This window comes from Micropterus dolomieu, linkage group LG18, assembly GCF_021292245.1.
Source record: "Micropterus dolomieu isolate WLL.071019.BEF.003 ecotype Adirondacks linkage group LG18, ASM2129224v1, whole genome shotgun sequence".
NCBI lineage: Eukaryota > Metazoa > Chordata > Actinopteri > Centrarchiformes > Centrarchidae > Micropterus > Micropterus dolomieu.
This window is the reverse complement of record NC_060167.1, coordinates 7316388-7322387: the sequence shown is the minus strand read 5'-3', so window position 1 is coordinate 7322387 and position 6000 is coordinate 7316388. Positions and strand designations below refer to the sequence as shown.

Here is a 6000-nt window from a genome sequence, read left to right as displayed (position 1 = left end):
ACGTTTCATGTCTTTGCACTCAGCACTCAGGATTTCTATTCCACTTTTTCATAAAGTTTGCATATCAACTGGTATATATATATATATATATATATATATATATATAGGGCTGTCCCGAATAAGGATTTACATAGTCGAATCAGAATTGTCTAATCTTGCCTGTTCCTCTTCTGCCACTACACACAGACACACACATCCACGCATACACGCTACACCCACACATGAGCACTGACCCTCTTCCTTAAGGGTCAGGGTTACAATTTTGGATTTATTCACGCACTTTAAAAACATTTATTAAAAGCTTCTTTGTTTTATTTACAACATTATATGTTGAAATGTATATTATAATAGGCTGTATATTAAGTTATTGGGAGAAAACTGGTAGTTCTATGTAAAATCAGACGTTGAGCACTCCCAGATAAATGGTATGATCCTCGTTTCATAATTTCGAAGCTTGACTGTGAGATTGACAGTCGAATCAGGCTCCGTCCATCCAAGCATCGAATTTTTGACTATTTGGGGTTAGCCATATATATATATATATATATATATATATATATATATATATATTCTATCTCTACATAAATAAAACATCAAACACCCACAAACACTACATGAAAAGAAGATGGCAGGGCCTGACTGGTTCACATTCTTTATGAAGCAGAACCCCAGCATGGCAATGAGGAGTTCAGAGGCAATCAGCCTTACACGGGCAACAGGTTTTAACCGCACAAAAGTGAAAAAGCCTTGGACAGTTCATTGAGAGATACTACTTATAAAAACTGGTGTAACAACAGTCCAGTCACCAGACTGAGTCAAGCAGGTGTGCTTGTATTTCAGTTGCATGCACTGTGCAAGCACTGAGTAGTAAATAAAGGCCAGCAGTGCACGCGCACGTGAATACATTTTTGATTAATAAAAACATTTATCAAAAATTTATTTAAAATTTAATAAAAAATCAATTAAAAAAAATAATAAAAATAAAACAAAAAGTATTATATATATATATATATATAAAGATTGGGGGTCATAGCAAGGTTGAACAACAAAGACATGGGGGAGTGAAAATGGGTGTTTGTATTAGGGCGTGTCCAGCCTTATCCTCTATTAGCGGCGGTGGGGGGTTGATCACCAAAAGGTGAAGACGGGTGTGAAAAGGGGGGTTTGTGTATACGGGATGTCTGGTGTTATCCTCTAAAAGCGGATGTTTGGGAGTGACTTTAGCAATCGAATGTATATAGAGAGGGTTAGTTTGCATGTATACTCGACCCCTCTTGACGTCTGTTCATGACGTTAGTAATAACATCCATAGCTATGTTTTTAGCAGCTGTCTTTAAAAGAGGGGCAACAAATGTAAATCCTTTCTTGAGTAAGGGGAATGCTAATCTAAACAGACCCCTAAAGATACCCCCTAACCCTGCACCTTACTGAGCACCGAGCCTGCTGTGTCCTGATAAATCACTACCCGCTTGGACTGTATAATATGCAACATACTTGTCCGCAATGTTTGCTCCTTGTCTAATACCGATATTTTATGGGTTGAAAGTGTAGCTTTATTATCACTTTGCCGTACGTAAAAGGGATATGTTGATTCTGATCTGTCTTGAGAGAAATCTTGATACTATCAATGTGTGTTTTGCAGAGCCTCAGATAGTGTGGTCTGTCATAAGTATTTGTGATCATATGGTTGTTTGGACCCGATATATGTACTATTCTTAAAAGAGGGACGTAACTATCCCCTACCGTTTGATGATCAACAATATCGGTATAAACAAATATACATCCCTACGTTAACATCGGCATCATGTGGCGCCAAATACGGCATCTGTGTCAACACTGTGTTAGTTCGTGGCTGAGATCTAAATGTTGCAATTCCCTCGTGAGTTTTAAAAAACCGTTCAACATTCAACATACAACATTTCTGCAAGTTTTCCTTGAACCGTTCTACGTCTCTCGTTGGTAAAATGCTTATTCTGTTGGTAATGTTGTTGTAATCAAACTCAATGTGACCCATGACCTTTTCAGATAAACAACTGTCTAGTTCAGCTATTATCTGTGACATTGTTGTCTAGAACCCGTGTCGCTGATAGAACTACCCTCTTGTTGGATTTTTTATCAAATACAGCAAATTTTGAGTCTTCAGATGAAAAACGTTTCCATGTTTTTGGATATTGTATTTCTATCAAACCCACCTCGTGTGCTGATTTAAAGTGTAAAGGCTTGGATAGTTTCAATCTAGAGTTTGCTATTGTATTGCTCGGGTAAAATAATGCAGACGAGTTGCTGGGCAGGGTGACAAAAAAATCCTCTGTATCCATTTATACATGTGTTTGTAATCTGCTAAGGTAGCTGAATGACCTGTTTTTCCAAAATCCACGAGTTAAATTTATCTGGCCATCCGACCCATTTGACTAACACCATGTCCCGGCCTTGTCTTTTCTTTCTAGATAAAATCTTTTCTAATTTAAATGTTTTGTTTTTATCGATAATAACTTTTATCATCTCTTGCTCATAAAATGTTCCCTGTAATACAGTATTTCCCCATCATAGTCTTTTAACCTGTAACCAGGAGGGTCCCTTGACAGCATTCCTTTGCAGTGAAATATTCATCAGTATAATTTTGCTCATAACTTTTTTTAAAAGGGCAGCATAGTTTTGAAATTCTTACAGTTGTTACAAGTTGTACAAGTTGTTAAATACGATATCTTCGTTGTCTTTTGTTACATCAATCGGTTTCATTTTAATACTACGATGATAACTATGATTGTAGGAGGTGACTAAATCCTGCAATATATCTACATATCGTTTAGAATTATTGGCTGTTAAATAACGCCACATTTTAGATTTCAGAGTTCTGTTAAAGCGCTCTACTACAGATGCCGTAGTCTCATTTGATGTGGTAAAGTGTATGATACTATTAATTTTCATTAACGCATCGAAATCTTTGTTTAAGAACTCTTTTCCCTCGTCTGTTTGAATTTTATGCGGTATTCTATCTTCAGCTAAGATATCTTTAAAGGATGCTGTGACGCATTTACCACTCTTATTTTTGAAACAACGCACCCATGCGTATTTTGAAAACAAATCTATACACGTTAATAAATAGCGTACCCCAACATTTTCAGTAGAACAAGCGGACATGTCAACTAGATCTAGCTGGAATTGCCAATCTATTGAATTCACTAAAACCTTGTTTCTCTTAAAATGCACTGGGGCCGTCTTGTGTAGAGTATAGGCGTCTTGCTTCATGAGCCAGTTTTCTATGTTTGAATCTGCGTACCGAACTCCAGTAGTATCAAATATGGCCTTTTTAAGTTTTTGCTTGCCTCCATAAGCCCCTGCATTTTCTGTCCCATAGTATATATTTCTCATCACCTCCTCCATGATCTTTGTTACAAAGACTGACGCTTCAACGTCTGTGTTCAAGTATTTTATTTCCAGCGACATACGCAACGCATATCCGTCAGCAATGATTACAAGTATACACTTTTCAGAAAATCAGTACAAGCACCTATGTTTTTACAAACCAAAGATTCAGTTAAGCAATACATCCTTAAACCCTTAAACGGCTTGACCCTGTTCTTATCCTCTTCTGCTTTTTCTTCAGGAACGAGAAATGTTAAATTTCTTTTCCCCAGTTCTTTGCCATAGTCATTCACCCATGAGTTAGCGCCAAAGCCTTTCGTTACAGAAAATCAGCCAATGTTGTTGGTGGACTCTTTTTTTTTCTAGGATCCACACTCATTGCAACAGGATCTATAATTATACGTCGTTTTGGAGTCATTACTCCTGATTGATTACCTGCGACGTCCATGATTGTGATGCTGCAAAGATGGCGCTGTTGTTCTGCACGAAGATAGCTCTGTCCGATACGGATTCACCCAAAAATCGTCATTTTGTTCCACGCTCTCGGTCAGATGTAAGTCAAAAAACTAGCCTGCTATATATACAACCGATTGCTAAAGCCACTCCCAAACATCCGCTTTTAGAGAATAACCCATATACACAAACCCCCCTTTTCACACCTGTCTTCACCTTTTGGTAATCGACAGAAAATGGTGAACACTGCAAGTGTCTGGATGAAGATGAATCCTGCCAAGACAATGACGAGATGATATTCTAGTAAGTAGTATCTAAGTATTGTGAACCAACAACATTCAAGCCGGTTTCCAATACACATATATTTAGCCCTTCAATCCTGACATTTTTGAGGAGTGTTAACTATGCACCCTCACAAGTCACTCATCTTCCAGACCCCGGCACGTCATGAACAACCGCACTCTCTTCCAACTCAACTGGGCACTGCGCCTCTCCTCCAACCTACCTGGTTGCTTCTGGCTCCTCTGCAATTCAAGATATCACCATGTAAGAAAGAGTATCTTAGGAAAGAATAAAGGAAGCATAAGAAAAAATAAATAATGCCTGCCAATAAGATGTTGTAAGCCAACACTGAGGATTCTGAGGCCTCAATAGACAAACACGTTTGTGTTGTATATATGGAGAAATTCGGCCACTCAAAGTCTTATGCAGTCTCAGGGCCCACCAAGCCTGCACTCCAGGGTTACCTACAGTAATTTGTCACCATTGTAACTCTGATTTAACATACAAATAAACACACACACTAGACTCACATATTCTTTACACAGGTACATTAGAGTGTAAATTAAGCATACATACCATGAAGGAAGTTTGAAAGAGAGACATTGTTTATTTCAATAAACCTTTTTTGAAGCATATCACATGGTCACTGTTATTGCTTCTCTAATTGTTACAACTTACCCCAGCATGTGCTGGAACACCATGTATTTGATGTCATCTCAGGAGGTCTGTGATATCCTTGCAGATGTTTGAATTGGTGCCATTTGTAGTAAACAAATTTGATTACTTATTATAAAACTTGAGAAATCTAGCTCAAAAATTCAGTGAGTTGCAGGTGCTGAAGCAAAAAGTGTACCAATCCCTGGTCTTCCCTAGGGCGTCTGATTAAAGCCAACCTCTGATTACCGGCTAGGAAAATCAGGCTTGTTTATATTAAATCAACTTTTGGATAGGATGTCCCTTTAAGGGCATGTCTGGCTCTGTCTGCGCTTTTTAGCCAGGTGTGTAATTACGCACGCAGCTCCCCGCGGTCGCTTTGCTGCCCGGCCTCCCCCTGCCTGCCTGCGCTCAGTGGTTCGCTCCAGTCGGCGCTGTGTTGCTGTTCATCACCGCCTCACTGACCGGCGCGCAATCGGAGCTTCAGCCCGGTTACCGAGCGCACACTGAGCCTCACCGCCTGCTCTTCTCATCGCTTCAGCCTCTTTGAACGTTTTTGCCTCCTACGTTGGAAGGTCAGTTGTTTCTTTCTCTTTTCTTATCCTATTTCTTTCTTGCTGGCTTGGTTTCCCACCTCTTATTTTTATGTTTTGCACTGAACAGCTGGTTGGATTTATCTCTGTCTCTCTGTCCTGCGAGTCTATACCGGAGCATTTACCCGCTGCTTGTTGCTGGAAGGAAGCTGTGGCTTTTGTGTTTATTTCCAGTTTCTTTTGTAGTTATTTTTGTGATAGTATCTCGCTTCCTTCTCCTTTCATTTTAACCAATAATGCAAAAAAAACCCCAAACCAGTCTTTTTTTCTCTCTCTCTCTACAAGATTTACTTTGATTTTCGTTTTTTCATTTTTCTGTTTGCACTCTTATCTCATTCTTGCAGTTTGATTTCTTCTTTTTTTGTAAAAGCCAAAGGGAATTTAAATGTCTCTTAAACTTGAATACTGCGCATGCAGCATGCCGGAACGCAGCAAGGACAAGGATGGTAAATGTGGTGATCATGATGAGCTGGTGTTGATGAGCCGATCTTCATCCACTGAACTGCTCCTTCTGTTGGGAAGTGTTTTGCAACAGGGATCTCAGTTGTGAATCTCGGTCAGTGTGAATGTGTGTACAGCAACACACACACACACACACACACACACACACACACACACACACACACAGGCACACACACACAGGCACGTACAC

At 39.4% G+C, this 6000-nt stretch overlaps 1 long non-coding RNA gene across 1 annotated transcript in view; it reads right to left on the bottom strand.

Annotated features, from left to right (window-relative positions):
- Positions 1 to 4988, bottom strand: part of LOC123987018 — a 15569-nt gene extending 10581 nt beyond the window's left edge. The window contains exon 1 of the long non-coding RNA XR_006829048.1: positions 4780 to 4988. This is a non-coding gene — a long non-coding RNA (uncharacterized LOC123987018). The remainder of the gene's footprint in view (positions 1 to 4779) is intronic.
- Between the last annotated feature and the right edge of the window lie 1012 nt (positions 4989 to 6000).